The 11,612-nt window shown below is 40.6% G+C and overlaps 1 protein-coding gene across 6 annotated transcripts in view; it reads left to right on the top strand.

Moving 5' to 3' along the window:
* Positions 1-1,367: 1,367 nt before the first annotated feature.
* Positions 1,368-11,612, top strand: part of STAG2 (STAG2 cohesin complex component) — a 141,860-nt gene continuing 131,615 nt past the window's right edge. For 2 of the 6 annotated variants that reach the window (XM_057495927.1, XM_036880834.2), the window contains exon 1: positions 2,527-2,663. The gene's annotated coding sequence lies outside the window, so the exon portion shown is untranslated. Of the gene's footprint in view, positions 1,666-1,720; positions 1,742-2,118; positions 2,235-2,526; positions 2,664-2,823; positions 2,918-11,612 lie in introns of those variants that run through there. The other 4 variants (XM_036880838.2, XM_036880836.2, XM_036880835.2 and 1 more) reach the window with 4 other exon arrangements.

Genomic DNA, 11,612 nt, shown 5'->3' with positions numbered 1-11,612 from the left:
TTTTAACCAGAAATTAAAACAAAACAAAACAAAAACAAAAACCAGAAACGAAGAGCTCAACGCTATTTTATGAATCTGGGAACTTCTATAACAGTAATGGAGACACTGTTAATAGGTCACTTCTTCCTGTCGTAGGAAAAGCGGCGCTTCGGAGGGGACAGGCCCTCCCCGAGTTTCTCTCTCCAGCGTAGAGAGCTCTAGGTAGTCAAAGGTCCTGGATGCTGGGTTCGAAACAAAATAAATAAAAAGGGTGATAAAGATTTGAATTAACTGGGGTCGAAGAAGCCGAAGGGGTCCTTTCATACTTCAAACATCAGCGGGGACGGTGAGGAGGCAGGATAAGAAGGAACCAAAATTCTTGAAGAAATCGGGAGGCCACCCACGCCCAGGTTTCCCGGAAGACAGACGGAGGATAAGTGGGGGAGGCAGGGAAGACGGGGTAGGTCCTCCTTAACCCCTTTTGCCCAATTTTCAATTTCCTTCCAATTCGTTCCGTCTCGTTTCCACCCTCCCTCCCGCCCTAAGAGTCGAGAATAAATTGGTCGAGCTCCCGGCCTAGCCTAGTAGCCCAGTTCCCTAAGTCTTCTAGACCCTGGAGGGAGAGAGACCACGTTTTCAGGGAGACAGGAACAGTGTGTTATAAAGAAAAAAAAATGTTTTTTCCAGTGCCAAGTCTTCCTGGTAGAGAATCGGCTCGCTTTCTTTCCACACCCAAAGCAAAAGGCAAACACAACAAAAACTCAAAAGATGAAAAGCCCTGAATCAGGATCAGGTGCCAGAGTTACGCGAGTTGAGTTCTTTCAATCGGAAGGAGTAGGGACCGCGGTGACGCGAGGGTCGCGGAACTAGGTCCGGTGGCCCCTCGCTGGGGTGTCAGACGGGACGCCGAAGGGTGATGCCCGACTGGGCTGCCACCTCGGGCTGCGCGGGGGAGCGGAGGGGCCCTAGAGACAAGTCGCAAGCGAGACCGGTTTCCGACTTCCCACGGCCCGGAGCTCCGCAGGACATTCCTACCGCCCTCCCCTAGACGCCCCCCACCCCAGGGAAGAAAGAGGAAAGGCGGCCCGGTCGCGTCTGCGGCATAAGCCCTGCCAAACGAATGAGTAAGTCAGGCGCGGGCACGGCACCTTGTTTACCCCACTCGGCGGCGCGCCCCTGCTGGCGCCCCGTTTGTAGGCGGTGTTGGAGACGCTGAACCCGGGAGGCAGTCGGCCACGATTGGTTGGTGACTGGGAGGAGGACGCTGGGTGGGAGGGCTTGGCGCCAGGCGTTGCAGTGTCCGCTCTCTGTCGCTAGATGCCGCTCCCTCACAACAGGAGCCGGGCGCGGGTTTGTGGCCGACAGATGGCGCCTGCGCGTTCCATTCGCCTCCAAGTCGCCGAAGAGCGAACACCCCAAACAATCCCGAAGCGCCACCAAAAAAAAAAAAAAAAAAAAAGAAAAAAAAACCCCGCCGGATCCGACCGCCACTTTCAAAACCCCCCACCGCTCTAGAACCGCGGGAGCTTCCGTCCCTGAGTAGAATTGGAGGGTGTAAAGAAGAGGAAGGGGAAAATATCTTGTACCAGCCCAGGGGTGAAGAAGCCCCCGGCCTGAGAAAGAAGGAAGGAGGAGTGGGGGAGGCGAACAGTCTCGTTGCTGCCTCTGTGTACGCTGAGGGGGGAGGTAAGTTATAAAATGGCGGAGGCGAAGCTTCTAGAAGTTTGGAGGGGCACCCGGAGGGCGCGGGGCCCACCGTGAGGTGTGTATGATTGAAATAGGGCGAGAGAGAGGAGTTGGGAGGCAAAAGAGAATGGGCACTCTGTTGCCATTTAATTTCCCCTCTTCTCCCTTTGCCCCCAACGGGACCAGCCGTGGAGTGGGTGGCTAAGTCAAGGCGGGGAAAAGCCTCCTCGTCCCCGCATAACCCCCAACCCTCCTTTCTCCCTTTTCCCCGCAAGTCGCTATCTCCACAGTACCAACGAACTTCGAGCCCCCTTTCCTCCCTACCTCCTCCTCCTAGAGTGGCTTCCTACCGCAGGACTCTTCGACTACCCTCGCTGACGATTTTCTCTTCCTTCCCTGCTCAACTCTCCCTCGGGGCCTCTACGGAGGACCCCCCCCCACCCCCATGGGTGGCCCAAAATGGAGAACGCGGAGCAGCGCAAGATGGAGGCTCCGCTTCTCAGTGTAGCATTAGATTTAGGTGCCTTTTCTCCGGCAGGCTCATAAGCCCAGGAGAGTCAAAACTGAAGGTGGGGTGGGGTGCGAGCCGTAGTCGGGGGAGGAAAGCCGGGGAGGCTGTGGTTGGGGTGGGGGAGAGCGCGGTATGGTGGTGAGGGAAAGGAAGAGAGCAAAATGGTGGTGCTGGGAACCTAGGGGGGAGGGGAGAACCGAAGCTCAGATGTGTATATTTGGGCCTCGGACCGAGGGAGGCGAGGGAAAATCTACTCTGATCACACCCCTCCCTCGTGCCCCCTCCCTTCTCCCTTCCCCTCTTTCCTTTCCTCCCCTCCCTCCCTCCCCTCCCTCCCTCTCTTCCTCCCTTCCTAGAGAGGGAACAACATTCATGTGACGGGCCCCTCTGCTTCTCCCCCGCCCCATCATCTCCAGCGCGTGGTGGGGGAACTGCTTGGGAAAGCGATTGGCATCGATCTCTCCATCCCTTCCGAGGCCCGACTTCGGTCAGTTTTCTTCGGGCAGTAATTTTATTAATAGGTTGGGGTCTCGCGGTGTTGGCCCCCGCGTGCAGACCTTGCCCTTCCGAAGGGGGCCCTGCCTGCCGGGCAGGGGAGGAGGGGGGGAAGGGCGGGAGTGGAAGGCTGTTTGTTGGGGGGTTTTGGCGCCACTTTTGTTTTAGTTTTAGTGCTGCTTTTCGTTCCCACCCCCACCCGCACTGTCTTTCTCAAGGCACGAACTGAGCTGATCCTTGCCCCAGGTAGGCAGCTTCTGCTTTTTCCCTCCACACTTTTATTCTTGCTTGGGGCTGACTTTCTTTTTTCTTCTTATACGTACCGGGTGATCGGTGGACGGCGATTTTAGGACGAAAAGGGTCGGATGGGCCATGGGAGAGAGAAGGTGTGGGAAACAGCATCAAGTAGTTCCGCAAAACTTTGAGCCCCGTTCCCATTTTCTTCTGGCCTACATTCGTAAACGTACTGTTGATTTCTGCCTTTTTTTTTTTTGTCGCGAGAATGTCTTGTTTTGCCTTTAGTTTTTTTTTTTTTATAAACCGCTGTACTTTCGACATTTAGTTTCCGCTCCCCCTTCGTGTATATGTCGTTTTATTTTTAATCTTGAACTGTAATGGGTTTTATCGTGTGATTTTTCGTGCTGCAGTGTTCAGCTTTAATTTTTAATATTGCATTAGTAGTTTCATCCGGTTTGTGAGACTTTCTCCTCCGTGGCCTAGAAATGTTTTTTATGTTGTTGCCTACCACCCCTCCCTTCTCCTTTTTCTTGGATGTAGTTTTTAAATTGAGGGTCATGATGTTTGATTAAATGGTTATTTACAGTTTACATGATATGGCTATTCGAAACTTTTGTTCTGTAGGATTAGGTTTAAGCGGAAAGCTAGTGTTGCTTTGAAATGGTTCCTTAAAATGCGCGGGCCTCCCCACCTCCCCTCCTGGTAAAGCCCGGTCTTCCCCTCACACTGGAGTGTAAATTCCATACCCCTTTCTCCCACGGACCGCCGTATTTCACAGCAGCCACACCCTGTATTTGTCTCTGTGGATTGGACTCATTATCGGCTTAATTTAGTGACTCTTAAACCACCATGATGGGACTTGCTTCAGCACGAAGCTTCTTTTCCTGTTTAGTCCTAGTGGTTAGTGTCGAAAGAGGAATAATCGAGGTTTCTTGATGAAACCTGGTGCGGTCCAACCTCTGCCTTTTTTCTGTTGTCTTTTTTCCTACTCCGGGCTGTTGGCGGTGTCAGCACCGCTGCTGGGGGCGGGGGTGGAGGGGAGAAAGAGTCGGGTTACCGAAGTGCGTCATTCCTGGCTCTAGCAGGGCCTGCTCGGGAGCTGCTGGTGTTTGTTACTGTCCTCGCAGCACTTTCCTGCCAACCTTCTCTCGCTGCGTATTGGTTAGGAGCAAAAGCAGGAGGCGGTCTCCTAATTCTGTCTGTAGCCTAGCGCGTTACGTTTAAGGGTATATGTGAACTTATTAAAAAAAAAAAACAACAGAACCGGCCTTGAAAAGTGGATACATTTCTGTTTAATGATACACAATTCACGTTTCCAAAGAACGATGAGGTTAATTTTGAACATTTTAAACCACTTACGTTAAAATGCCTCGTTTTCTTTTTTACGTTGATATCAATCTATAATTAGGGATCTTGGAAGGACCAGTTAAGGTGTAAGTGTTCAGCGGTTTTTAAAATGCTTGAATTGTAATTTATGACACATTAGGTTAAATAGTCAAGTTTTTTCGTTTTGAGCCAAGGTGCTATGTGAATGCAAGCTAATTACAGATGTTTATCACATTTTCGCCACATATTCCTATTTATCTTTTTAGAGACCATTTTAAATACGTCCTTTGGATCTTATGGACTTCATTAAAATTCTTAAAGATGGCTATTTCTTTGTTTTTAGCTGAATACTTAAATTACCACCTGTCAGTTGTGGTAGGGTGGCTTTACGGTTTCATTGTTAGATTCTTGACTTCTACCTATTTGTTACTTTTGTTGTCTTTAGATTTTTTTTTGTTTAAATTGATGGATTTATTCAAAAAGAAAAATACTTAGAGATCTTTCTCTGCAAATTGTTCATGGATGATACTTTAAAAAGAGTGAACAGGAATGGGTTTTCTTTCTGTTAAGATGTCTAAATGATTCTATGCCCAGATAATAAAATTATTGTTTCTTCTTTTTGTTTCTGACATACTTTTAAATAATTTTTTTTTGAGAGGGCGTATCTTATATTTATTGATCAAATGGTTGTTAACAACAATAAAATTCTGTATAGGGGATTCAATGCACAATCATTAATCAACCCCAAGCCTAATTCTCAACAGTCTCCAATCTTCTAAAGTATAATGAACAAGTTCTTACATGGTGAACAAATTCTTACATAGTGAATAAGTTCTTACTGTCTTTGGATTTTTTCAGAGAGCACAGTATCCTCTTTTCTGAAGATAATAATTGGGGGAGTGTGGGAGGTAGAGGTGAAAGAAAAGTAGCCTGGAGTTGATGATTGTAGCTGCATGATGAGTACAGGAGAGCTCATTGTACTATTCTCTACTTTTTGTGTGTACTTGAAAATTTCCATAATTAAAAAAAATTGAAGAAAATTCAAGTTGTCTTGCAACTTTGGTGTAATGATTTAAGTTTATATGTACATATCAATTATTTGCATGGGAAACTTGGCCTTGTGTATAATTAAAATGTCTGATAATACAAACTTAAATATTTTAAGTTAAAGTAGTATAGAATAAGCGACATAAATACTTACAAGTTGGTTGGTTGTTAATGTGCTCTACTTTTAGTTTCTTTTTTAATCCTTTGAAAAAGGGAAAACTCCATTTTCAGATTTTGTGAATTCTGCCTGGTGTCTATTTCATTTGGAGTTACAGCGAGTCAGTATGAAAGGGATTTACTATTAATAGGAGGGGCTTTGGCAGTTGGAATAAGTGACAGTGGAAGGGATTCGGGTGCCCTAGGGAGCATTCCTGGTAGGGAGATTGGAGGTAGGAGTTGAATTCAGTTTCAGTATTTGGTGTTTAATGAATGGATAGAGAAGAGAATTGGCAAAGAAATGTAATTATTAGCCATTCTTTCCCACTGTGAAACTATAGCATTCTAAAGGTATCAGAGATTGGCAGTAGGGCTGAGGTGGGTTCTTTTTTTTAAATTGGTATGAAAAATAACGTTTACATATAAAATCAATTAACCCCTCCCTTCCCCCCACCTTAATGATCTGGTGCTGTAGTTAAAACTTAGTTTGTAAAACGTATTATTAATGTTCTCTGTTAAGAACTTTCTGACCGTTCACCATCAACAGTAAAATAAAAGTGTATTGTAATTAAAACTGTCTCCTTAGCGTTTTTGTGAATTACTCCTAAAGTCTTTGAAGGTAAGTACCTTATTTTCTGCAAGTTTGTTCAGTGTCAGGTTTTTTTCTCCTATGAAATGTGTTTTTGAATGTATGTCAGAGCCCTAAAGGGAATTCAAAATAATGGATATTTAATTTATATGTTTGGTGAAATTATGTTCCCTAGTCATTAAGGGAAAATTCCACTCTAGTTGGGAATGGACATTTCATAACTATTCATATTAATATTTGTGTATTTCATGTTCAACATTTTAGCTTTAGAAGGATATAAAAGAAGATACATATTTTGAATTCTTACTCGTATGCAAATAATCAAGTAGAGGAGGATTGTGGCTTCAGATTTATTTTATTTTGGTGAGGCAACAGCTAAACTACTAAACCAACAAATTAGGAGTTTGGTAACTTTGAAATTCACTTAGGATTTCCTTAAAGCTCAAAACACGCAAGAGTTTAATGAAATTTAAATTCTACATTCCCTTTTCATTTTCTTTTTCAACCTTACTAACTTAAGTGGTTGCCTGAGGACCTATGAATTAAAATGGGTGGGCTGGGGTTGGGGACAGGCCTTAGTCTCAAATTATCCTTTGGGAATATAGGGTTTTTTTCTGAAAATATTCCTTGGACTATTAGTAATGCCTAATATTTTGCATGTTTAACTGATGCCACCCACAGTCATGTGTGGGAAGGGAGGAAACAGCAAATAACATAGTCTTTTTGCTTTGGGTTCTTTATAATAGAAGACTTAGTTTTTGATGCTGCGAGTTAACTTTTGAGCTTTAACCTTAGATTTAAATGGATACAATGATCTGTGTATTACATCTCTGCGGCACGAGGTTCATATCTCTTTAATGTGACTTTTTGTGTTTCACATGTCTAAAAACAAACTGGTCTTGTATTAGCACTTTGCAATCATTATTAGTAGGTTATTCAGACTTCTACGTGACAGTTTACAGTGGAGCACTATTATATACTTGTTAAGGGAGTTGAGCATAGCAAAGGAAAGGTATAGTCCCATTTAGCTGTGGGTGTCAGTGTGTACTGAATGTGATTAATTATTGGAGAGTAAAGAAGAAACTCTAAAGGTACAGGCTATTTTAAGAGATCTTGTAATTTTTGCATTTGATAAATGTTTAGGACTTGTAATTTGTAGTTCAGTACTGTCCCTGTATAATCATTCTCTATCTCCAACTATCATTGAGCAGTGGTATTGCATGTTCTGTTTGGCAAAGATAGGTGTGAAAATGAAATTGTCAGTTTGATTTTTTTCAGTCTCCTGAGTTGCCTGCTTTGCATTTAATTTAACCAAATTTTGTATTTCTTCAGTGTAAGTGGTGTTGCTTGGTGGAGTCTTACTTTTTGAATATGCGAATTTGGAAAATGACACCTCTTTAGCAACTGTGGTAATCTGCTATCTGAACTGTGTTTTTAATGTATGATTTTTACAGCTCTATCTTTGGTACTAACCAGAAGAAAACAAGATGTTTTTACATGTGGTTAATCAATAGATTGTTTTTTAAACTCCTCCCCCCAAAGGAAGGGAGGGTGAGTAATGTCAGTGGTCTATTCTTTTTTATTATTTTAATTGGAAAATACATGGCTAGGCTTGATGAGTCAAACTAGGGAGATTTCTATAAGCTGTGGATAATCTAATGTACAGCACAGAAGGTAAAATACCTTTTTAAAAACAGTTTAAGTTCTTTTGAGTGTTGTTAAAGGGGAAAAGTAAGTCCTATTTACACTTTTTCATGGATAACATTTGTTACAGGATTTGACCTATAACTTGTTGAATCCTGAGATATTCTAAGAACTGTTAATTTAGTTGCCGTTTGAATTCTCATTGAATGCCAGTAACTGTACTGTGTGTCTTAACATGTATTGTTTAATCTTCTCAGCTACCTTGCGTGATGGGTGGTTATTATCATTTTACAGATGGGGGATATTGAGGCTCTCAGAAGGTAAATGACTAGTCACATGGTAATAATTGACAGCCTGAATCCACACCCAGATTAATTTGGCCTAAAAAACTTTGTGCTTTTTTGTTAAGCTTAGTAGTTTTCCTTAACTGATTTATGATCTGGGTTATGTATCACCAGAAGGTATATACCATTTTCATGTTACCAAATGATGATTATTTTTCATGCGCAGTGCCAGGTAAATGGAGATTTTTGAACAGGGTTAGATGATTTGGCTGCCTTATAAAAGGTCTAAATTGTGTTGTATACTAATACTCCATACTTTAAGTAAGTCTGAGCCTTGGTTTTCATTGAGTATGCTCATTATACAAAAGCTTGTGAGATAATATGTTGAATTGTATTCTTCTTTTCTCGGGGGGTCATACTATGATGGAATGGTTTGGCTGATTTTTTTCCCCCTTTTTGTCATTTATGTTCTATACAGAATGGAGTCTAAGTGTATCTGATAATAGTTCCCCAATCATTCAGCTTGTTTATTGAGTGGTTAGATTTGAAATAAAAATTTAGGTGACTTAAAATTCATTGTTCTGACTGGTCCGATTTTTTTGTTATTCAGTGGTACCTTCAAAGTACTACCTTTCAAGTGTTAATATCTCTTTGTTTGCTTCTACTTTCTATTCTAGTTCATCTTTTCACTTCAGTAAATTTTCTTGTTTATTTTTATCAGTTAATTTGGTACCCTGGATTATTAGGTTCATTAGTGTTGAGTGATCAGAATCTTGGTCTCAGCTTTCTTTGCTTTTCCTCTTTTTACTTTCTACTTTTCTAAAATATAACTAGAATTTTTCTTATCCGAAGCAATGCTACATATTGGATATCTGGCCTAAGTTAAATTAGTGGAGACAAGGTAAAAGTGGATATATTAGTGCTTTCATAGCCATGATTCAAATTTATATATTTTACGTTAATCATTCCCTTCTGTAAGCTTCATTCTGTAGGAAATAATTCCAGGTGATGCAAGTCTTCTACCGAGACTCTTAAATATTGAGTGTTTTTATATGTATTTTCCCCTTTGTACTCCCAAGAATTCCAAGACCCTGGCGTTCTACAACAGAATTGTATCCCAGGGCATCCATTGTATGTAATGTATTAATTTCTGTGCACCTACTAGTTATGTACCATGAATTTGGGAAATTATTATTCAAATCATTTTCTGAGTTCTATGGGTAATGTGAGGAACCCTGGTTGAGAAAGCTGCTAGAATATTAAGGGACTTGATTTGGTGCTAAGTAAAGTTTTACTTTTCACAGTTACTTTTCTGAAAGTTACCTTAATAGAGCCTCTTCTAAAACTTATGTATGATAACATGTGAATGCAGTTGATAATATTGCCATCTCTGAGGGATAAATTGGTTAGTGTTGATTTCAAGCAGTTAGTGCTGTTTGTTTTAAAGAATTGAATGTGGGAAGTTAATGCATAATTTTATTTGTAAAGGAATATTATAGGAGCGTTGTTCACTATACAATTCAAAACCTTTTGTTAAAAAGTCTTCAACAGTGATTAACATTACTAATAGCTAACACCAACTGAACCCTTACTATGTGCCAGACACTGTTACAAATGCTTTACTTGTATTAACTCATTTAATCTTCATAACTCTATGAGGTAGGATGGTGATATGATTCATTGTTCAAACTAGAAAGGATACTTTTGAGAGTGAAAGAGCCACTAACTGAGCGGCATGCAAGGATAAGAGTATAGATTAGGACTGTCCCAAAGAAACTAGAATGAATGGATGCCCCTAATTAATACCTAGCCCCATTTTCAGAAGAGGAAATCAAAGCATAGAGAGACTGAGTAACTCACCCAATTAATTTGCAAGTGGTGGGAAGGGGTTTGAAACCCCTACAATTTCTTTGGGCATGAGAGAGGTTTAAATTACATAAACTGTCATATTCTGAGGGTTTATTTTTACTCTTTTGGAGGAATTCTAATTGGTATGTGGAGTTGATAGCAAAAGACAAGATACTGTGTTTTTTTAAAACCTAGTAGATTTCCCAGTTGACTTTTATCAAGTGACTATTAGACTTGAGTGATTATATGTCTTAATGCTGAAAAGCAGCTTCTGAGGTCCAGCTAAATAAAAGGGAAAACTCCAAGATACAACAACTTTTACTGTTTACATCTGTGTTTTTACATATTATTCAAACTTCTTTTATATATATATTTTAGGAGAAAAGGTGAATTGTATGATATTTCATGGGGATTCTTATGTGAAAAGTGTCTTCTGAGAAGAAAGCTGAAAGAAATAACTTTGTGACTAGGAAGAAGTGGTTGAAAAAAAAAGAAAAAGGTCTAGTATAGAGACATTTGAAGTTGAGCTGATTTGTGTAACATGATTTGAAAGTTAAAGTTTCGTTGAAATTGATGTGTCATTTCATAAAATTAATGTTCTTATTTTTATGACTTCTGTAGTTGCTTTGTATTCCTGGCCTTGTTTATGTTTATGGTACTTCCCACCCCCCAAAAAAGATTACTGCAAGTGAAGTCAAACATTTGGAGAAATGATTTCAGCATAATTGCAGGTAATTGCAGGTTTCCTATATTGAAAGTAAGCCCCCTCCCCTTTTAAGTGGGGGTAAGGAGCTGACTTTTAGTGGTAAGAGAGCTGATTTTTAAGATTTTGAGTTTTATTTTTATACTTAGCTGTTTTATATTTCCTTCAGTAATTTCTGTGGTTTCCCCTCTAGTTAGTTCATTTCTGGAAGTTTTGTTGGTGTTATTTTCTTATAAACAACTGAGAGGTTGAGTAGGTCTATTCAGTTTCTTAAGTCTTTTATTTAGTTAATTAAAGCCATCATGAAATTGGAGGGGCCGATGAGTGCTTTTCTGACTAGATGAAGGAATTTGTGGGCCTATAGTGGCTGGTAGACAAAAGGTAATTTTTGTGGATTTGATTTATTATATGAAATTAATACAGTTCTTTTTAAAAAATCTATTTGTTTTCAGTGTGAGGCACATGGATAGGATGGTGGTGTGAGAACCCTATAAAATTATGTACAAAATGTGTACATGTGTGTTTCTTAAGGTCCTCAGAAGGGTTAATTCATTATATCAGCTGGTACTTAAAAGAGCCTACAAAATTGGGATTATACAGTGGTAGAGTAGATTTACATAGTCTGTGCCCTCAAGTAACATTGTCAGTTGGGCTTTATCACCCCAAAAAGGTTAAAAATAGCCCTCTTAGAAAACATGGTGTGTTGGGATTGTGATTAAAGAATATTAGGCTAAAACCAATAGTCATCAATACAGTTTCAGACTACTCTGAAAAGCTTTAGAAGAAATTTCAGACTGTTAATGTAGTCTTGGAATGCTTCAGTCTTTGGTAGTTGTTAATAAAGCAAGTTAAAAGAGCCTATGATCATCCCTTATACCAGCTATTGTTAATCCAAAGTTCAAACCTTCTAAATGATGCTATGTTACTATGTAGAAGCAAAAGAGGCAGTCAACAGTCTGTTATATGGGGCTCTTGTGTGTCTCTATTTCAAGTTCTAAATGCCCACTTTTAAATAGGAATTTAAATTTATACATGCCTGTGTTTTACTGTTTGACTATGGATTCTTTGTTGGAATGTTAGCTTGAAATGTCTTTAAAAATATATGAT

Source organism: Manis pentadactyla, chromosome X (genome assembly GCF_030020395.1).
Source record: "Manis pentadactyla isolate mManPen7 chromosome X, mManPen7.hap1, whole genome shotgun sequence".
Taxonomy (NCBI): Eukaryota; Metazoa; Chordata; class Mammalia; order Pholidota; family Manidae; genus Manis; species Manis pentadactyla.
Note: the sequence above shows the minus strand (reverse complement) of the source record. Positions and strands in the feature narration are given on the sequence as shown.